Source organism: Gigantopelta aegis, chromosome 6 (assembly GCF_016097555.1).
Source record: "Gigantopelta aegis isolate Gae_Host chromosome 6, Gae_host_genome, whole genome shotgun sequence".
NCBI lineage: Eukaryota > Metazoa > Mollusca > Gastropoda > Neomphalida > Peltospiridae > Gigantopelta > Gigantopelta aegis.
This window is the reverse complement of record NC_054704.1, coordinates 34391809-34415881: the sequence shown is the minus strand read 5'-3', so window position 1 is coordinate 34415881 and position 24073 is coordinate 34391809. Positions and strand designations below refer to the sequence as shown.

The 24073-nt window shown below is 38.8% G+C and overlaps 1 long non-coding RNA gene across 4 annotated transcripts; it reads right to left on the bottom strand.

The window, feature by feature from the left end:
* Positions 1-1499: 1499 nt before the first annotated feature.
* Positions 1500-20870, bottom strand: LOC121376484. 4 transcript variants are annotated; one of them, XR_005958453.1, is made up of 8 exons: positions 20688-20870; positions 19167-19243; positions 17027-17108; positions 16665-16719; positions 14863-14912; positions 9604-9713; positions 1720-1801; positions 1500-1571 (listed from the first exon to the last, which is right to left on the bottom strand). It is a non-coding gene; the product is annotated as an uncharacterized LOC121376484 (long non-coding RNA). The 4 variants fall into 4 exon arrangements; XR_005958455.1 differs by lacking the exon at positions 17027-17108 and having other exon boundaries at positions 20688-20868; XR_005958454.1 differs by lacking the exons at positions 16665-16719; positions 17027-17108 and having other exon boundaries at positions 20688-20866.
* Between the last annotated feature and the right edge of the window lie 3203 nt (positions 20871-24073).

Sequence of the window (24073 nt, the reverse complement as noted above, 5' to 3'; positions counted from 1 at the left end):
TTTATGATGCATCATAACAGACGCCTCTTAAATGCTTCAGTATGAAAGGTCTAAAAATCATGCAATAAACAAATGAAGTATATATAAATCAATGGACGATTCATTTAAGGAATTTGTTCGAGAAGTCTTTGATTCTACGTAAATAGCCGTAATCCACTGGGCACTGAGAACCTTGTCAAGCAGAAGAATAAATGATAGCAGCATCATGGCTCGCTTCAATACAAACACACTCCACAGTTTGTGTACGTCATCCATCACCAGTGGGTCTGTATATATCCCAATTACTGACCGTCTTATGTGTTACACGAGGTATAAAATACGAAGATTGGCCTTTTCGTCTTCAGACAATTATTCTCACATTTCAGTAAATGATGCCAGCAAGGCAAAACCGCGTTTGCTCGTGTGTTAAGACATGATTACACCGAATGCCATTTTACAGCATCAGTGACTAGTCATATCAAGGTTACACATCGCCGTTAATTTTTGCATGTTGAAAAATAGGACAGTGTTGAAAGGCCTTCGTGACTGCTATATTTTAGGAAATGCACTGACTTCCTAACTTTCATGCAAAAATATTATATAACCTGACAATAAGTGTTGAGTTGTCTACTCTTCCACCAGAGAACCACGTCATTTTTGCCGTTATATATATATATATATATATATATATATATATATATATGTATGAATATATTATATATATATATATATATATATATATATACATGTATACATACATATATATATATATATATAGCAAACATTGAAAGTGAATTTAACAAAGACAGCCAAGTAATTAAAAACTAACTGTAAATGATATTTCGATGATTATTTTATATTTTGGGATCAATCAAAAGGTAGCATACCACTTGCTAATTGTGATTTACTAACACTGACAAATAACTTCAAACTAATGAGTTATTTAAATAGGCCCTACTACAAAGGTCAGCCTACTTGTAATCATCAAATATTTGAAAATGCATTTCAGTATTGTTTTATTCTTTTTTAATCAGGAATTACTTCTTAAACCGGACTATATTAAGTACAAGTACAAACACGACAAGTGGTTCCTCGTGAATTACAGAGGGTTGGAAGGTTGAAGTTTGTTTTGTTTAACAACACCACTAGAGCACATTGATTTATTAATCATCCGCTATTGGATGTCAGACATGTGGTAATTTTGACATATAGTCTTAGAGAGGAAACCCGCTACATTTTTCCATTAGCAGCAAGAGATTTTTTATGCACCATCCCACAGACAGGATAGCACATACCACGGCCTATGATATACCAGTCTTGGTGCACTGGCTGGTTAGTGACTAAAGAAGCCCACTGTTGTTAAATAGATCGTTCCTTAGTGTTTATATATTATGTATATTATGAATAGCGGTATACCAGTTTGAACGGGGGTCACAATGATACAGGTCGTTGCTCACAACGTGTCTCCACGTGGCAATACTGGGGTTATGATTGGAAGAAAAAAAATACACATTTTTTGCTGCAAATTTTATTATTGTCTAGACAGATGGCATCTCATAAGAAGTCAGTTCTCGATATTCAGAGAGTAAGAGCTGGAAAAATAAAATGTATTTTATTAATATCAACGAGAGAGAGAGAGAGAGAGAGAGAGAGAGAGAGAGAGAGAGAGAGAGAGAGAGAGAGAGAGAGAGAGAGAGACAGAGAGAGACAGAGAGAGTGAGAGTCTGAAGCTTTTCTCACCTGGACTTGTTTTTTGTTTATTCCATCTTGTTTATCTCATTGATGAATTGCTGAAACTCTTGCATGGAGATCTTGTTGTTTCCTAAAGAGAGACAGAATATTTTTACAAGTATATTATGGCATCAAAGGAAGCCTAATACTATTTTTGAGAAGAAACCACACATATAACAAATCCGAAACATCGGGAAAATACGATTCGGCAGCATTTCTCTCGAACGCATTGACGTAATGATTTATGCCATTGTCACGGGGATTCTATAATTCCCGTAACTGAATAAAACACGATTATCAAAATATCTCTCCTAACTATATCTATTAGATCTCTCTGTAACAGGCGGTTAACCCTAGTATGGCTCGTCTCTAGGTATGATCAGAGTTACGATCTTATATAAAGTATATATTATTATAGCACGTTTAGCTCACTAGAAACACAACAAAACACAATACACTTTGGAATCTGTATTAATCTACGCTGACAAATGTACAGCCGTAGTAGTTAATTAATAACAGCAATAATAACAACCCAGAACTGATCACTTAATTAGTTAATCTCTAGGTGTCTAGTTACACAATATGCGAATCACTTCACCGTTACACCACACCCACACGTGTGATAATTGAGAAACGCTTCCAGGAGAAGTTAATTAATAAAGGAATTACAACACCATTCCTAACTGGTTAATTTTTAATTAACCCTTACTACTCGTTCAGTAACGTGTGATAATTTAGGAACGCTTCCAGGGGAACTTAATTAATAAAGGAATTACAGCTCTATTCCTAACGGGTTAATTTTTAATTACCCCTAACTACTCATTCAGTAACCTTGTAACACAGAATTAATACTGGTACCGATCACAATAAAGACAATAACCTACAGTGTACCTAGGTCTTCTAGGATGACTGGCTAAGCTTTATATTACCAAATACTCGTATAATGTTAGAACAAGAAGTCTACGATTTACTTCGTCAGATGACCGAAGACACTGTCTAAAGAATATTGGTATAATACAGTATTAAAATATTTAAAGTCACATCAATCACATCAAGGTTATACACAGAGCAGAAATAATATATTTACCAGTCCAAACGGACAACGTTCCCCCTGGACGCCTTCCAAATGTTTCTCCTCGATATCTCTAAAACACTAGCTATTTATTATAAATCAGGATTTTGCCTGGGGGTACAAGGCGGTACCTCACGTATCATCTCATATTCTACCTCTACTAGAGTCGGTATATTTCTCTCTGATCGTCAGTTTGGCTGTCGCCAACCGCGAGCAATCTCCTGGCCATAAACAGCACTACCGGAGATATTACGTAACTACTAGCCACATGGCCTCCGCACCCTGGCTGGGTGTGTATTAGGCGTACCGATCGAGGACCGTCGCGCAGAAGTATTACGTAACAAGTTGCCCATCTGGGCTTAGGTGCAATGAAACTGCACACGGCCCTCTAACACAATTAAAATCGCCACAGGCGAAACAAATTTAAGAGCATGTACCGCCACACACCCCCACCTCAAAAAGGATATTTCCTCTACTCTAGGAATAGGGAAATATACTACATTAAAACAAAGGGGTGCATTAACCGACGCATACGGGCATTTATAACACATGTAATAATAAGGTGACTACCAGTAATCACACTGAGTCTCTGAGTCCCTGGTATACAAATAAAATATATATAAACAAACCAGAAATAAAGAATGTCAACACATTATCATAACGTTCAACTTCGGGACAGGGCATCAGCGATTACATTGGATGTGCCCTTGATATGTTCAATGGTAATTGGGTATTCTTGCAGAAGAAGACTCCACCTCAAAACTCTCTGGTTGGAGGCTTTCATTAGGATGGTCCAGTCCGTCTTCGTCTTCTTGGAACAGCACAGCTCCAGCACCCACGTCACTGGCACCCACAGCTAGCTTGAACGGCATTCGGTAGTCTGGTGCTGCCATCACGGGAGACGAGTAGCGCCTCTGCTTGAGACGGTTGAATGACTTCTCGCATTCATCTGACCAATGGAACTTCGTTTCCTTCTTTCTCAGCGTCGCACGTTTACCAGGTTTTCTCCGATAGGCATGCTGTCGACGCGGTGTAGCGTTGGGTTCCAAGCGCACATCTTGGCTTAAGGTATTGGTAACCGTTGGAAGGTCCCGACAAATGGAAACATTGTCTTGTATCAATGTAGTCAGCTTTGCTCGCTGGGGGTTCAAGTCTGCTAGAATCTGGCTGTTGGCCAACTTGATCTCCGCAGTCTTGACGTCATCACAGGAAATTGAGTGTCTCTCAATTTGGACCGGTCTCTCTGGAACTATCGGCAGTCTGTCAAAATAACCTTTTAGCAAATTGATGTGACAATACCTACTTTTCCTAACCCTATCAGGAGTGTTTATCACATACTCTGTCTCATTAACTCGTTTGAGCACAACATAGGGCCCGAAATACCTGTTCTGCACAGAACCCCGTTTAATGGGAAGGTACAGCAGCACCTTATCCCCTGGTTTAAATTCCCGACTCCTAGTCTTCCTATCAAACACTGATTTTATTTTGCTCTGAGCATGGCTCAGTTGCTTCCTAGCCTTCCTATCAAACTCTGATTTTATTTTGTTCTGAGCATGGCTCAGTTGCGTCCTAGCTAGTTCGGTCGCCGGCAACCTCCGATCTCTAACTCTCTTATTTATTAATACTCCCTTGTCCACAGTTAACAAGGTAGTGCGAACTGCCAACAATTTTGGATCAGCCCCCTGCTCTAGAATTAACTCTTGTCTATTACAAGGTAAATCCCCTCTATCAAAGACAACTGGTTCAATTCCCCTCTGCGGGAGATCAACAGGTTCCACCACATTTAATTTGTCAGTTGACTTATCTACCATTTTACTGATAACCTCATCCACTCCAATTTCATGGCTCACACGCGTATCAGACAAATCACAAATATCCTCTAGATCCCGTGCTAACCTACTGGCCATAGCCCTAGTCTTTACACACGCAGGATAACTAATCTCATCAACCTCACACTCTTTTATTGGTAACGTGCTGTCTTTAATTAACAGTTGGTCACATTTCGGCTGACAACACTGACTAGTCAAATCATTTCCCAACAAAACTCCTATGTTTTCAACAGGCAAGTCCTTCACAACACCCATAATGACTGGTCCCGTCACAAACTTCGAACACAAGAAAACCTTATGTAACCTGACAACCATTTTTTCTCCAGTAACCGAGCTTAAAGCCAAACTATGTCCTGTATCTGAATTTTCAATACCAGCTAAACACTTTTGCGTTATCAGACTCTGACTACACCCGGTATCTCTATAGATTGATATTGCCTTAGGACACAACTCTTGTTTCACATCACAAACCATACCAGTGGATACATACGGATTTACTTTCTCTGCCATGGGACTAACCATTAACTCTCTCGCTAACGGAGCTGACCTCACTAAACCGACCACTTGCGCATTATCGCGTTTCCTTTTAAAACAGTCCCCGATAAGATGGTTATCCTTTTTACAGTAACTGCACTGTGGACGAAAAGTTCGTGCATTGGCTGATAATGCAGGTCTATCCTTACTTTGCCCACCAGGTGCATTCCTTGCCTGACTAGCTGACCAACTACATGACTCTCCCCGATAGTTACTTTCCCGGGAAAAACCTGGCTGAAATTTCTTCTTATCACCCTGTTGTAAAGAGCTACCCGGTACTGCCTTAGCTTTGTGTATTAACACGTAATCATCTGCCGCTATGCCTGCCTCCTCTATCTTTTTGACATCACGATCCTCTAAATGAATACGTAAGCTAACTGGTAATCCATTTTTAATGTCCTGTAAGATCAACAACTCCCGTAACTCGGTATATGACTCTACCTGATGAGAAACAACCCATTTATCAAACATCCTTGCCTTCTTAGCCACAAACTCACTATAAGACTGACCCTGCGTTTCTCTCAACTCGCTATACCGTAAACGATAATCCTCAGGACGTAATTCATACGCCCTCAACACTGCCGTCTTAACTAGGTCGTACTGACTTGCTCGCTCATCACTCATTGAATTATAAGCTACACTAGCCTTCCCCTTAAACTTAGACACGGCTAACAATGTCCATTTAGACTGCGGCTAATTTAGCTGCTTAGCGGCCCGTTCAAAAAGTTGGAAAAACATATCTACCTCCTGGTCATCAAATACAGGCACTGATCTATAAGCCTCCGACATGTTAAACCCATTTCCGGCTTCTCGTCTGACTTCTTCAGTATTCAACTTTAACTCATGTTCCACTTTTAATTTTTCTAACTGGAATTCTCTATTCCTTTCTTCTTTCTCTCTATCCCTATCTTCTCTTTCTCTCTCTTTCTCTCTATCCCTATCTTCTCTTTCTCTCTGTATCTCTATCCCTCTCTTCTCTCTCTCTCCCTTTCTCTATCTCTCTCTCTCTGTCTCTCTCTCTCTTCTCTATCTAATGCACGTTCTTCTCTTTCTCTCTCTTTCTCTTCTCTATCTCTATCTCTATCTCTCTCTTCTCTCTCTCTCTATTTAATGCACGTTCTTCTCTTTCTCTCTCTTTCTCTTCTCTTTCGTACTCAAGCTTTTTAAAAGCTAATTGTTGTTCCACACTTAACTCATTTATCTCTATCTCTGGAACAATCTCACTGTCTTCCATAACAGGCCTATCACCAAAAACTTCCTGGATAATAATTGTCTTTATATCACCTAAGGTTTTAGCTGATGTTAAATCAATTTCTCGCTCACCCGCGATTTCAACTAACTCGGCCTTACGTGCTCGCTTAATCTCCACTACACTGAGCGTAGGCCTATCCAGCAAATTCTTATCATGTTTAGATATGACGCACTTATTATTAATTAATTTTCTAGTGAACAACGTGCTACTTCTGGTTAATTTGTAAAATTAATTTATAAAGCCCCCATTTACAAACAATACTTTTTTAAATATGCATGTCCCGTTTCAGATCCGGGACGAGCGCCCCAATTTTCTACTCCTGTCACGGGGATTCTATAATTCCCGTAACTGAATAAAACACGATTATCAAAATATCTCTCCTAACTGTATATCTATTAGATCTCTCTGTAACAGGCGGTTAACCCTAGTATGGCTCGTCTCTAGGTATGATCAGAGTTACGATCTTATATAAAGTATATATTATTATAGCACGTTTAGCTCACTAGAAACACAACAAAACACAATACACTTTGGAATCTGTATTAATCTACGCTGACAAATGTACAGCCGTAGTAGTTAATTAATAACAGCAATAATAACAACCCAGAACTGATCACTTAATTAGTTAATCTCTAGGTGTCTAGTTACACAGTATGCGAATCACTTCACCGTTACACCACACCCACACGTGTGATAATTGAGAAACGCTTCCAGGAGAAGTTAATTAATAAAGGAATTACAACACCATTCCTAACTGGTTAATTTTTAATTAACCCTTACTACTCGTTCAGTAACGTGTGATAATTTAGGAACGCTTCCAGGGGAACTTAATTAATAAAGGAATTACAGCTCTATTCCTAACGGGTTAATTTTTAATTACCCCTAACTACTCATTCAGTAACCTTGTAACACAGAATTAATACTGGTACCGATCACAATAAAGACAATAACCTACAGTGTACCTAGGTCTTCTAGGATGACTGGCTAAGCTTTATATTACCAAATACTCGTATAATGTTAGAACAAGAAGTCTACGATTTACTTCGTCAGATGACCGAAGACACTGTCTAAAGAATATTGGTATAATACAGTATTAAAATTTAAAAGTCACATCAATCACATCAAGGTTATACACAGAGCAGAAATAATATATTTACCAGTCCAAACGGACAACGTTCCCCCTGGACGCCTTCCAAATGTTTCTCCTCGATATCTCTAAAACACTAGCTATTTATTATAAATCAGGATTTTGCCTGGGGGTACAAGGCGGTACCTCACGTATCATCTCATATTCTACCTCTACTAGAGTCGGTATATTTCTCTCTGATCGTCAGTCTGGCTGTCGCCAACCGCGAGCAATCTCCTGGCCATAAACAGCACTACCGGAGATATTACGTAACTACTAGCCACATGGCCTCCGCACCTGGCTGGGTGTGTATTAGGCGTACCGATCGAGGACCGTCGCGCAGAAGTATTACGTAACAAGTTGCCCATCTGGGCTTAGGTGCAATGAAACTGCACACGGTCCTCTAACACAATTAAAATCGCCACAGGCGAAACAAATTTAAGAGCATGTACCGTCACAGCCATGTAATTAAAATGAGCTCCACTATTACATGTGGATCTAACAGCAGCCTGCTGGAGCTCATGTCCAGTTGAAGTTTCATTCGACCAATCAAAGCCTTACTTGCAAAATCATGCCAACATTCGGGATTATGCCGAGGGTATATGAAATGATTCGGGTGAATTACGAAGTAAGCCGGAAACTAATTTCAATATAAAATTTTATATAAAATTCGTTTCAAGACGAAAAAACCCAAACCCACCGTAATGGTATAGCAATAAAATCTGTTTATACTAGTAAACAATCCAGAGTTTATTACTGCACTTTCCCCACCCCCTGTTTTTTCAATGTTGAAATAAACCAACAAATTCGCCTATTGCATAAATAGTCTCGCCCGATATTTTTTGAATTTGTATGCTCCCGAATAACGCTATAAAAGGCGAAGTGTAATTGGTGGATATTTAAATTGTCATTTATAGATAAAATGTCACCTTGACATGGGAATCCACGCAATGTTGTTAGATCTACTGGTAGACCAGTAGAGATACTTTTAATCAGATTGTGATTTATGGTTTCGCTGTCACTTTGCAGGAAATGTTACTTTCTACATCTGTTTGTTTTATATATTTTTTATTATTTTACAAGAAGAACACGTCAATGAGGCTGCAGGAGAAACTACGTGTATAATGTGCCTAAAACAACACCCCAAGTCACTCAAAAACTGATTTCGCCAAGACAATGTCGATGTTTATGAAATAAATGTAATTTGTATTGCTATAAATGTTAGAACCAAACATGTATACCTTCGTAAATATGTGTAAAAGTAGCTTTTGATGCTACATTTATTTTTCTGCGAGTTTTAACTCTAAAGAGAGAAGTTCCAGCAGACACACGTACGTATTTGTGTGTGTAAGGTACGGTAATAAACAAACTACGTTACACAACCAATTCTTTGTAAATGTGTGTGCGGATGTCTACAAATTATTATACGTGATGTAACTAAATATATTGGGAAAACCGAACCTGTTACCATACATTACCAAACAAGGGACATTTTATTATTTTGCTCTAAAAAATACCCCTTCACTGAAATAACCATAATTGTTGTTGGTATATACGTGGTATCTCACAATGTTTGATAAAGGACCTTCAATGCATACACAGGCTGAAACTTCGATCCGTGATTTTAAGAAGGTGGATATAATAGTTGTTAAACCAAATAACAGATACGTTAAGAAGGTGGATGGTGGTTATATAGTTGTTAAACCAAATAACAGATACGTTAAGAAGGTGGATGGTGGATATACAGTTGTTAAACCAAACAACAGATACGTTAAGAAGGTGGATGGTGGTTATATAGTTGTTAAACCAAATAACAGATACGTTAAGAAGGTGGATGGTGGATATATAGTTGTTAAACCAAATAACAGATACGTTAAGAAGGTCGTTGGTGGATATATAGTTGTTAAACCAAATAACAGATACGTTAAGAAGGTCGTTCCTTAGTATATAATCACACACACACGCACACACACACACACACACACACACGGAGATATATATAGATATATATATATATATGTGGAAACAAGTAAATAGTTATGTTTGTGATCGTTTGAGATGTCCTGAATCATCAACTCACCATCGTCATCAGCTCTGTCCAAGATTTCCCGTACATCCGCGTGTCTAAGAAGTCTTCCAGTTGAGACTCGTCCAAATGTCCGTCCTTGTTGGTGTCAAACGCGGACAGATCTCAAAGAAAATAAATATAAAATAAGGCAACTAGATATTGCAAAATGTTATTTATACGTCGTACCAGCACACAAATGATGTTTAGTGTGTTTTTATGTTGTCTTTTTGTCAATAATTTCAGTTTGGTTTGACATAAAAATTAAAGGAATATTGTCTGAAATAACAGGATTATGTCAGTGGTATACAGACATTTCTCAAGATATATATAAAACAGCAATGTTTACCCATGAAGAATATTCATGCAGTTTAAATTACATTTTATCAACAAAACAAAACATTCTACATACAAAGATTTCTAAACAGTAGAGACAGATTAACAAAATAACCATATAATACAGCTCGCTTAGTAGGATAACGTAATCAAGAAAATATAATTCCATACTCTTTGAGCAAAATATTACTGATTTCTATATATCTATCTTTATATCTATATTTATATCTATCTATCTCTCTATCTCTCTATCTCTCTATCTATCTATCTATCTATCTATATATATATATATATATATATATATGAATTTACGTCGTCTCCTAGTTATGTTTGAAACAAATTATTACACTCGCTTGTAAATCGTACTGATTTTACGAAACTCGTGTCAGGATTCATGTATTACTCTCACTCTCGCTCGGGCAATACAATAATCCTGACACTCGTTTCGTAAAATCAGTACGACACACATAATAGTATAATAATCTCTATATATATTTGCTTCGAAAAATACCGATTAACTGGGCGAGGTTGATATTTTACATATTGAAAAACACGAGTAGTGAATTCTATTTAGTTATAACACTTCTAAAATAACATTTCCAGTCAATATTTAGTAAATCACTGTACTAAAGTCGCCTACATCAATAATATGACGTCATCACATTAGCACAAATTAGTTTGACGTCACTCATTTTAACTAAATCTTGTGAAAACCTTACGTTCAGGTATACAGGTATTGTTAGCTTGTAAACAAATGACTCATTGCCGTGTGTGTGTGTGTGTGTGGTGTGTGTGTGTGTGTGTGTGTGTGTGTGTGTGTGTGTGTGTGTGTAGTATAATAATCTATATATATCTGCCTCGACAAATACCGATTAACTAGACGAGGTTGATATTTTACATCTTAAAAAAACACGAGTAGTGAATTCTATTTATCCTAGAACATTTCAATAATAACTTTTCCTGTCGATATTGAGTAAATCACGGTACTAACGTCGCCACAATTACCAAATGTTTGACATCCAATATGCGATGATTAATAAATCAATGTGCTCTACTCGACTAGTTAACAAAAATACAAACTGCGGATGAGACCAACGACATTTTCTCCAACACACTTCACTGGTTAAATTTGTTAAAAGTCCAAAATTCATTATGAATGGAAATACCACAACTCGGTAAATTGTATTTTTTCTGTTTATTTGAAGCTTTCCTTGAGCACGTTTGGCCAAAAACATGCGCTAGCTTGTAGTTTTTCGCGTATTAAAAAACTAAAGCTAGAATATAGCATTGCGTAATCAGTTACCGTGTTAGAACTTGGGCTAATTATCAGGAAGATATTTGAAGTAATAACTTGACATGCTTTTTTACATGTTCTTCAAATTAGTATAACACAACAAATATTTTTGTTTGGCTGCAGGTGTTGAATTTTGTTTTCCCGATACGATTACAACATAATCATTTAAACGTTTAAAACACGCAAGATAATAAGGCGCAAAGAGTTGTCTCCCTTTGCGAAACACGGGGTACGAAATGATTTCAACCAGCCTCGGTGTTATCGTGGTTAGGCCATCGGACATAAGGCTGGTAGGTACAGGGTTCGCAGCCCAGTACCGGCTTCCACTCAGGCGAGTTTTAACGACTCGGTGGGTAGGTGTAAGGGCACTACACCCTCTTCTCTCTCACTGGCCAGACATGCCAGATATCCGAGTTGTGTATCCAGGACAGCGTGCTTGAACCTTAATTGGATATAAGCATGAAAATAAATTGAAGAAAGAAATAAAGAAATGATTTCAGGGTGAGACCACCGGAATCCTTGTTGACACTCTTAATACCCAAACAACTAACAAAAAGCAGTAAATACCTTGCATAGTTATTTGTTAACCAAAAAAAAGTCCTATAAATTTTGAGGAATTTGATCACATGTTATGTTATCATATTAAACTCAAACTCAAAATGTGTGTGTACTTTGTTTAAAAGTTTGACTGTCAGTATAATTTTAGTTTAATTATAAAGCAAAGATCTAAAAGGTAATAAATTCGTTACACGGTTTTTTTGACAGGCTCGCTCACGGGATTGTACGCCCCTCCAAAATCTGCACCTCAGGAAATACAAATTTAATCAGTGAGGCGTGTTGCAGAACATTTTGTCGCTCTCATTCGCAGCTTGTATTTTCGTACAACCATCGAGTAAATCACTGGACATTTCGTATACCCCGTCCAATTCTGTATTTCCCCGCAAATCCTGTATTTTCCCGCAAATGACATGGTGTATTAGTGGTGTGCATCAGCTATTAACCAATCAAAACGCATATAATTTATCTAAACGGTAATAAGCTTTTACATTCATTGGTGTTGGTGTGTTTCGATGTGTGTCTGTGTGTGTTGGTGTGTGTTGGTATGTGTTTCGATGTGTGTTGGTGTGTGTCTGTGTGTGTTGGTGCGTTTCGTTGTTGGTCGATGTGTACATTTTGTATCAGTGGTCTATTCATAATGAGGGGTAGGACGTAGCTCAGTGGTACAGCGCACACCTGATGTGTGATCGATCTAGGATCGATTCCCGTCGGTGGACCCATTAGGCTATTTTTCGTTCCGGCCAGTGCTCTATAACTGGTGTAATAAAGGCCGTAGTATGTGCTATCCTGTCTGTGGGATTGTGCATATAAAAGATCCCTTGCTGATAATCGAAAAGAGTAGCCCATGAATTGGCGACAGTGGGTTTCCTCTCTCAAAATATGTGTAATCCATAACCATATGTCCGACGCCATATAACCGTAAATAAAATGTGTTGAGAGCGTCGTTAAATAAAACATTTTCTTCCTATGCACAATGGTGTTATAATAAAAGTAGGCCTATACCCTTCAAAAAGGTAGGGGTATGTAGGAAATAACAGACAATTAAAGAAGTATCAAGACTTATCACTGCATAGGAATAGATGCATGATAATCATCAAGGAATTGGGGGGGGGGGGATGACAACCAACAGTTCATTCTAAATTCCTCTACTTTTTTGAAGAGTATATATTCGAGTAGAAATGTTCACAAATGCGTGCTACTATCTCAAATATTTCAGTAACTGGTTGGGGCGAACCCCCCGATGTTCCATATGACGCTCAATTCAGTAGTTACCTACAGGTGTGCAACAGGAAGGAAGGAAATGTTTTATTTAACGACGCACTCAACACATTTTATTTACGGTTATATGGCGTCGGACATATGGCTAAGGACCACACAGATATTGAGAGAGGAAACCCGCTGTCGCTACTTCATGGGCTACTCTTTTCGATTAGCAGCAAGTGATATTTTATATGCACCATCCCACAGACAGGATAGTACATACCACGGCCTTTGTTACTCCAGTTGTGGAGCACTGGCTGGAACGAGAAATAGTCCAATGGGTCCACCGACGGGAATCTATCCCAGACCGACCGTACATCAAGCGAACGCTTTACTACTGGGCTACTTCCCGCCCCTACGGGTGCTACAGAGGCTTCGTTGATATACTGGTGGATCGTCGACGTCAAAGCGTGAAGCTTCTGGGAAATGGATGCGAATCCACTTGATGTGCATGTGTGAGTCTCATGTAAACAGCTAAGTAGGCGCGACGTACAGGCACGGAGAAGCAGGGTGCGGGATCTCCAGCCCCCCCCCCCCCCCCCCCCCCCCCCAATAATTCTAAATAAAAAATATTATTGGTAGTAAATCTTAAGGTAGAGATTACTTTTAGTTGTGGAATGCAGAAAATTTAATTTTATTACATTTACTTTTCAAACGTTTTATGGGGAGCATACCCCCGAACCCCCTAGACAGTTTGGTTTGCGCCGTCGATTTCAGTCAGCTCCACAACTGGTGTAACAAATACAGTGGTATGTACTACATGTATCATGTCTGATATGCTGCATGTAAAAAAAAAAAACCTTGCTGCTAATAGGAAAGGGTATCCCAACTTCGTGGAGGTAGCATATTTATATCTCGTTATCTGTTAAAGTTCTTTTTTATTTAACGACACCACTAGAGCACATTGATTTATTAATCATTGGTTATTGGATGTCAAACATTAGGCACTGTGACATGTAGTCTCAGTGCGGAAACCAGCTACATTTTTCCATTAGTAGCTAGGGATCTTTAAATATGCACCATCCCACAAACATGACAGTACATACCACGGTCTTTGTTATACCAGTCGTGGTGCACTGGTTGGAACAAAATATAGCCCAATGAGCCCACCGACGGGGATCGATCCCAGACCAACCATGCATCAAGCTAGTGTTTTACCACTGGGCTATGTCCCGCCCGCAAAAATGATGATTGTATTGTCATAACTTACATTGACATCCGGAGGGTACATCTCTTAGATTTGATGATTGTATTGTCATAACTTACATTGACATCCGGAGGGTACATCTCTTAGATTTGATGATTGTATTGTCATAACTTACATTGACATCCGGAGGGTACATCTCTTAGATTTGATGATTGTATTGGCATAACTTACATTGACATCCGGAGGGTACATCTCTTAGATTTGAAGATTGTATTGTCATAACTTACATTGACATCCGGAGCGTACTTCTCTTAGATTTGATGATTGTATTGTCATAACTTACATTGACATCCGGAGCGTACATCTCTTAGATTTGATGATTGTATTGTCATAACTTACATTGACATCCGGAGCGTACTTCTCTTAGATTTGATGATTGTATTGTCATAACTTACATTGACATCCGGAGGATACATCTCTTAGATTTGATGATTTTATTGTCATAACTTACATCGACATCCGGAGGGTACATTTCTTAGATTTGATGATTTTATTGTCATAACTTACATCGACATCCGAAGGGTACATCTCTTAGATTTGATGATTGTATTGTCATAACTTACATCGACATCCGGAGGGTACATCTCTTAGATTTGATGATTTTATTGTCATAACTTACATCGACATCCGGAGGGTACATCTCTTAGATTTGATGATCACGTGCCGATTCTGGAAAAAAACACGATTGCACGACTGTTGCTAGCTCGAGTGACCTCCAGCCTTCCCCTTATTGATATTGATATGTAGGGGAAGGCTAGAGGAAACTTTATGTAATGCTTTGGTAATCGTCGACAACCAAATGGTCGCAAGCTACTGTGTCTAAAATACAGATATTGTCCTAAATCTGATGCCACAGAGTTTTAGTTTAATAATTCTCTAGTCCACTCATGACACCAAACTTACATGCTGTTAACCAGTACCCAGTGCCGGATTTATAAGGGGGCAAGGAGGGGGGGGGGCAATTGCCCTGGCCCCCCTGTCAGAAGGGCCCCCAGACTAGGGACTTATTTTATATACAAAAAAAATGTAATAATTATACAATTAGTTCGTTTTTTATATTTGTCATGTAATTTCATTTCTATGTTGAGGGGCCCCCGAACCTGAAGTGCCCCGGGCTCCACAAGGTCTAAATCCGACCCTGCCAGTATCAATGCTACATGAAGAAACCCTACGCTCGTATGCGAAACGAAGCTGAGCTGTACTTTCTTGTGGTGACGTAGAGCAAAGTGTGTTCCCACGTGACACGTTAACAGTGACTATTAAACTGTCGGGATATTCACCGCTACACTCCGTAAAGTGTGAATATAACTAATTAGGTTACTACAGGAGTGGACTTTTACCTACTTTGGTACGACGTTTTGCTTTATATCAGGGGCGTAGGCTGGGAGGGTATATAAATATTGAGACTGCTACAGAACTATTCCGATATGGATAGAGAATTTCGTCGATTTACCGTGTAGAGTTATGGCTATCCAGGGACGGGATGCGGTGTAAAACCCAAAATATACCCCCCGTTAAACTATAACCGGCGTTAAAATGGGCTAGCCTGTTTTATACCCCTAACCCTCATTTTTTTTATTACTAACCTGATACAAAATAAATAAATAAATAATAATAATAAACGTTTTAAAAGAAAAGCAACTATTGTTTTCATAAAAGAGAGGTATATTCTGGGGTAGCCTGTTTTATACCCCGTGGTATATTCTGGTCTAGTCCAGTTTATACGCCGGGTATAGTTTGGCGGGGGGTACATTTTGGGTTATTACACCGGCACAGACATGCTGGAAACCTTAGTGGTATATGAACATGTGAAAATAGTTCTGCTCTGCTCTGAAATAAGTAAACTTCGTATCTGCACGTTTCATGTTTTACAGGAGACGACAAAACCCGTTTTCTTACAAGCCGCTGCAGTGTAACACGTGAAACTTAAAAATTAGAACATGAAGAATGAAGATATTTTAAACAGATGAACATTATTTATTAATAACTGAATTTGAATTATAGAAATATCAATTACGAGTATTTCACAGTTAACATTTCAACACAAATTTGACTTACAAGTTTCTAATATTAAAAAAAGACAGTTTGTTTTGTTTAACGACACCACTAGAGCACATTGATTTATTAACCATCAGCTATTGGATGTCAAACATTTGGTAATTTTCACATATAGTCTTAGAGAGGAAACCCGCTACATTTTTCCATTAGTAGCAAGGGGTCTTTTATATGCACCACCCAACAGACAGGATAGCACATACCAGAACCGAGAAATATTCCAGATGACCCATTGACAGGAATCGATCCTAGACCGACAGCGCTTTACCACTGGGCTACGTTCCACCCACTTGAATAAACCTATTTTGAAAGCCTGATTGAGATGGTTTCATACAACAGTAACAGTGATAGCGTTTTTGTAATTACACATTTTATTTCTGTCTAAAGAGATGATCCATCTTTAACACGCCACTGGAACCAGCTGAAAGAAAACACGATAATATTTAATATCAGTGTCTGTCTTTCTGCCTGCCTCTCTCTCTCTCTCTCTCTCTCTCTCTCTCTCTCTCTCTCTCTCTCTCTCTCTCTCTCTCTCTCTCTCTCTGCGTGTTACTGCATACATTCATGTATGTACGTGCGCACGTACGAATGTATATATGTGTGTTTGTGGTAGTGATGTGTGTGCGTGCTTGTGTGTGTGTGTGTGTGTGTGTGTGTGTGTGTGTGTGTGTGTGTTTGTTTATGTGTACCTGTACGTGTGCTTGTACGTGTACGTGTACTGTCCTTACCTCGTCTTGCTCTCTCTTTATTCCAGTTTACTCATCTCTTTTAACATATTTTGAAACTCCTCCATCGATACCTTGGAGTTCTCTAAACAGATAGATAGATTATATAGACTAATCATCGGCTGTTGGGTGTCAAACATTTGGTGATTCTGACATAATTATAGTCTTTTAGAGGAAACCTTCTGCATTAGTAGCAAGGGATCTATTGTATGTACCATTCCACAAACAGCACAGCAAATACCATGGATTTTGATATATCAGTCTTGGTGCACTGGCTGGAACGAGAAATAGCCCAATCGGCCCACCGACAGGAACCGATCCAAGACAGACCGCGCATTAGGCGAGCACTTTAGCACTGGGTCACATCCAACCCCACCCCCACCCCCACCCCCCACACACATGATGTCGTCAAAGACTGGGTTGCACCATTAAGCTAAGGTGACGTCGAACAGTTCTTCCCCATCACCACCACTTTTTGTATTTCCATGTCGCCCTATAACACAGCCCAAATGTGGATACCCCCAATATACAATTCCTCCTCAGCTGTTGATCGCTACCCAGATGTAACCAAAACTCAGTTATTTTGTTTTCGATTTGTGGCTACCTACACATAATCCAATTACATACCAGAACTGTTCCCAGTCTGGAGCTCGACGCGGTAAGACGTGTTTGTTTCGCTTGTGCACACTGCACGTGCTTTCGCAGCTTGACTTGGGGATCCTTCACTTCGTTGTTTTTGTCAGCGAAGTGAAGTTTTCTACTGGGATGTATGCGGCCATTGGAACTGATTGAATGCTGGAACGCTTCTCGTTTCGACAGTCTGCACCACTAGGTTGGATTCTTCTTTAGCGAGATTCCTTGCCTTCACGTCATTTCTCCTTCTGACTATGCTGACTTGTTTTTTTCGTGACTCGTATGACGGCCATTCTGCAGAACGCCACGGTTGTTCGCGTTTAGTCTCTACATGTCCGAGCCTGTCCTAGCAGCACTGGAAGATTGACCGCCCCACTCTAAGAAGAAACAGGAAGCGGGGTCGGCCCCTACTACTCTTTTCTAGACTTTACTTTGTTTTATTGTGATATCATCTCGTATCCTCCGGAATCGGGCCCGTCCGCACCACTATACCAACCCATGACGACTGGACTGTACCTTAGTCTGATTCTCACTCTCGTTCAGACGGATCCGGCTTCTCATGATCTTATTTCAGCACAGCACTACACCTTCAACGTCTATTGACTGTCAATCTAGAGGTTTTCTTGACGGGATGCAACCCATCTCGTCCCTACAAGCTGTGCACCCTAACGGCCTTAACGAGGCCACTCACGTGGACATATAGATCGGACTTTAAACTTTTAGACCTTCGTTCGAAAGTTTATGTCCAAATTACTTTCTTTTTTTTAATATTATTAAATAGTCCGATCCTCTCTTCTTTCTCTTATTTATTTTTGGACTGTCCTTCTAAAATGCTCCAAATTATATAAATATTCGACCGAGCAAGTCAATTCTTTTTTATTTTTGGCTTGTACATTTTTTTCTCTTTTTTTATTTAAATTCTATTAACTTTTTTACTAATTGCTATTTTTAAAATTCTGCCCATTTTTCAACTCTAACCCCCCACCCCCCCACCCCGTCCCCCACCCCCCAGCCACCCCCCCCCCCCCCCACCCCCACCCCCCGAGTCAGGTCACCGATCTTATCTAATTTCTTTTTCACCACCCGATCTAATCTAGCGACCAAATTTAATGAGTAGAATTTACTTTATTAATTATATTAATTAGAGATGCGCATCAAAATTTTAAAGGCCCACTATGTAATTTTTGGATGTAAATTTCAAAATTGTCCGCTTAATTTTTGTCTGTCACGGGACAAGCCCCTGGCTATCCAGAGACAGGCCCCGGGACAGACATGCTCGAAACTCTAGTGGTATATGAGCATGTAAAAATGATTCGCACTCGCACATACCAGAATATCAATAAAACATGAAATGCGAAATATCTTTAAAAATCTGAGTACTTTAGGGGAAAACACATTAAATCATTAAATGTATTATATTTTCAGCTAATTTTATTTTGACGTTTTCGTTGGTCAACTGACGTGTGACTCTACGTAAATACAAATATTCTCTTTCCAAAACATCACGTACTTCCCGCGTGTTCAGGACATCTTCCAGCTCTGATTGGTCCAGAAATCCGTCCTCGTTTTTGTCAAACTCGAAGAGATCTGAAGGGAAAAAAAGATATATAGCTGAAACATTTATTTGGATTTTGCTACAGATATAAGTATTGTGATAGAGAGAAGAGAGAGTTAGACAGACACACACACAGGGAGAGATAGAGAGATGGAGAGACAGAGAGATGGAGGGGTGGAGAGAGAGAGAGGGAGGGAGAGAGGGGAGGGGGGGGTGGGAGAGAGGACGGCAGTTTTCAGATTATAGACAACAACCTGAGTTCTAAAACAAACGTTCTAAAATTAAATTAAATGGGACGGTAAAAATATAAAACATGACGACTTTAAGCTTTCTTATCGATATGTATCAAGTACATAAATATGTATTGAGATCATGAATATGTATTAGGTCATAAATGTGTATTAGGTACATTCACATTTATAAATTAAAATTTAGATTAAAATTCTGAAATCGAAATGATTTCACACCACATTTCCTTCCAGATATATCTTTTCTCGTTTGCTTAAGATGGACAACATAGCACCGTCAGAGCCAGTTCATGGAAAGTAAAATTTGTTTTGTTTTACGACATATAGTCGTAAAGAGGAAACCCGCTACATTCTTCCATTAGTAGCAAGGGATATTTCATATGAATCATCCTACAAACAGGATAGTATATACCACGACTTTTGATATACCAGTCAATGTGGTCTGGCTGTAATGAGAAACAGCCAAATGGGTCCACCGACGGGGATCGATCCTAGACCGACCACTGGATCTGCGTCCCGCCCCGCCAGTTCTTGTGTTCTCGTTTCACACATACTCTAGGTTACTGGTTGCACTACACCAAATGACATCCGACTCAGGTAATACATTGGAAGAGGTGTAGTATTCATATACATGTAAATGGGCCATGATTTGCTTGATATAAGGGGTGGGACGTAGCCCAGAGGTAAAGCGATCGCTTCATGCGCGGTCAGTCTGGGATCAATCCCCGTCGGTGGACTCATTGACCTATTTCCGGTTCAAGCCAGTGCTCCATGACAGGTATATGAAAGGGCATGGTATGTGCCATCATGTCTATAAGATGGTGCATATAAAAGATCCCTTGCTTCTAATTGAAACACGGAGCGGGTTTCCTATCTAAAACTATATGTCAAAGACATACAATAGCCGATGATTGATAAATCAATGTTCTCTAGTAGTGTCGTTTAACAAAACAAACTTTAACTTTTGGTTGATATATTATAAATACAGGCAGTATTCTTAATCACATACGTATACGTTTACAGTGTTGCTTATGGGGTTTTATTTGGTATAGTAGAACATATAGACCTTGACGCAGGATCAATGCGAGTTGGCAGACCAATTGGGGTTTTTTGTCGTTTGTTTGTTTTCCCCGATTCCAAATGGTTGAAATTCATTCGCCGATGATCACTAGTATTTAATCAGTGACCTCTAGTGAACAAAACAATTTAACTTTACACTAATACTTACCTCGCTTGCGGCCCACGACCGCCGCTATATACTTATATGTACGATAGTGTCGATAAATTCTCTTTGCTCTCCGCTAGAACCTCATCCCTCGCCACCCGTCTGCCTGATAGTCGACGGTAATGGCCACCAGCACGAGCAACAGAAGAACGTATTTCATCTACAAAATAAAACACATTGAATTGAGTGTTCTGAGTTGGTGTAACTAGCCAAGACCAACACTAGAACGTATTTCACCTACAAAATAAAACACATTAAATTGAGTGTCGTGAGTTTGTGTAACTAGCCAAGACCAACACTAGAACGTATTTCATTGTGACGGGACATGCTCTTAATTTTGTTTTTGCCTGTGGCGATATTAATTGTTTTAGAGGGCCGTGTGCAGTTCCAATATGCACTTAAGCCCAGGTGGGCAACTTGTTACGTAATACCTCTGCGCGACGGTCGTCGAGCTGTACTTTCTAATACACACCCAGCCCAGATGCGGAGGCCATGTGGCGAGTAGTTACGTAATACCTCCGCGAGTGCGGTTTAACTGGCGACGACCAGTCTAGGCTTCTAAGAAAAATATGCCGGCGTGGTCGCTGTGGAAATATGACTTGATAGGGGGAGGGCCGCGATGTACCCCCAGGCGATATTCGGTTTTATGATAAATAGCTAGGGTTTTAGAGATAGCAGGGAAACATAGGAAGGCTTCCAGGGATCGCTGTCCGTCCGGACTGGTAATTATATATTTTCTGCTCTGTGTATAACCTTGATGTGATTGATGTGACTTTAAATATTTTAATACTGTATTATACCAATATTATTTACACGGTGCTGCCGGTCATCTGACGCAGTAAACTGTAGGCTCACTGATCTAATATATATAAAAAGCTTAACCAGTCATCCTAGAGGAGCTAGGTAAACTGTAGGTTATTGTATTAAGTCTGTATTACAAGGTTATTGAATGAGTAGTTAGGGTTAATTAAAAATTAACCAGTTAGGAATAGAGTTGTAATTTCTTTATTAATTAAGTTCCCCTGGAAGCGTTTCTCATTTATCACACGTTATTGAATGAGTAGTTAGGGTTAATTAAAAATTAACCAGTTAGGAATAGAGTTGTAATTCCTTTATTAATTAAGTTCCCCTAGAAGCGTTTCTCAATTATCACACATTACTGAATGAGTAGTAAGGGTTAATTAAAAATTAACCAGTTAGGAATAGAGTTGTAATTCCTTTATTAATTAAGTTCCCCTGGCAGCGTTTCTCAATTATCACACGTGTGGGTGTTGTGTCACGGTGAAGTGATTAGCATATTGTGTAAACTAGACACCTAGAGATTAACTAATTAAGTGATCAGTTCTTGGTTGTTATTATTGGTTGTTGTTAATTAACTACTGCGGCTGTACATTTGTCAGCGTAGGTTAATACAGATTCCAAAGTGTAGTGTGTGTTTGTTGTGTTTTCTAGTGAACTAAACGTGCTATATTATATATACTTTATATAAGATCTTATCTCTGATCATACCTAGACGAGCCACACGCGGGTATAACCGCCCGTTACAGAGAGATCTAATAGATATACATTTAGGAGAGATATTTGGACAATCGTGTTTCATTCAGTTACGGGTATTATAGGATCCCCGTGACATTCATCTACAAAATAAAACACATTAAATTGAGTGTCGTGAGTTTGTATAACTAGCCAAGACCCTATTCCATCTACATCAGGCGAGCGCTTTACCAATGGGCCACGTCACACCATTACCAAAGAAGTTGTCCTACGATTTGGATACCATTTAAAACAACGAGTATTTCATTTCTTACATATCTTCCCAAGCCAGGTTTGATATAAAATTTAAACGTCTTTTCCAGCTAAAACGTATTTACAGAATTTCGCTTGCAGTAACTTTGCATCACAATGGAATCTGGTTCATGTTCACTTAAATACGCCACAGTGCAATACATTGGATGGTATGGCAAATTCGTTGTTAATAATTATTGCTTACAACCTTATCTTCAGAAACCTATTGCCTTGAAATACAAATATATTTTGAGTAAATATAGATTATCTTCCCATAATCTCTTTATAGAAACGGGCAGATACCACAATATTGACAGGAATAATAGAATGTGTCGTCTATGCAATATGAATGTAATAGAAGACGAATATCACTTTGTTTTAGTGTGTCCTTTCTTCAGTAACATAAGAGATAAATATTATTAAACATTTTTATTATAATAAACCATCAACATTTAAATTAACGCAACTACTGTCCAGCGACAATTCAAAACAGCTAATTAAATTGTGTAAGTATTTGAAAACTGCTACCACGCATAGAACAGACATCATTGATACATGACATATGTTATTATTGTATATTATTGCTATGCATGCATTACTCATTTACTATAGAATTTTATCGATTGTAACCCGATGCTACATACCATTCCCCGCAGTGTGCACATTATATTATTTTATATATAAATATGTATGTATGCGTACAAAATGTATATTAAAACATGGCTGTGAAGACCGGGTGATCACCTAGGAGCACTCAGTCGTATGTATGTGTATTATTGATGTTAAAGGGACAGTCCTGAGTGTACAGCCATTGTAAAATGTTTTAGACCAATAGAGCCTTTTCGATGAATGAATGAATGAATGAATGAATGAATGAATGAATGAATGAATGTTTAACGACACCCCAGCACAAAAAATACATCGGCTATTGGGTGTCAAACTATGGTAATTCAAACAAATAAGGTGATGATCAACATCAATATAAAAATTCTAGATTTAAATTTAAAAAAACAGTGTAAAGAACTGTGCAAAAATACAAATATCACAAATAGATACTGACTTTTACTCAAAATTTCAATTGTATCTCGAAGAAAACAAGGGGATTTGTGTTGTATTGGCCATTCTCAAAGAGAATGTTACACCCCTGCACCACGGTGAGGTTAAAGCACGCGCAGGGGCCTTTTCGATGACGTAACATATAAATTAAATACATTATACTTACATTTCTTATTTAAAATGTCAGTGTCTGTATTTACAAAGTGTTTGTTGTTGTCCTAATGCTTGTAATAGACTGAACCGGATTTTACCTCCTAATAATTTCGTACGTACGAAAAAATATATATCACGAATTAAGTAAAAACTGAGTGCTACAAACATTAGTATACGACCGCAAACACATTCGATAGACAGACGCTGGTATTCTAAACAAGAACATGTATTTAGTATGAAATAGTAGTCGCCAACAAGGTTCTGTTATCGCAAATATCCTACAATGGCTGCAAACTCAGGACTGTCCCTTTAACAAATAACGAATGAAGTTCTCACCAACAGTTATATTTCTTAAGGTAGTATCTACATACTCAGCGTATTTCTTTGGTAGGTAC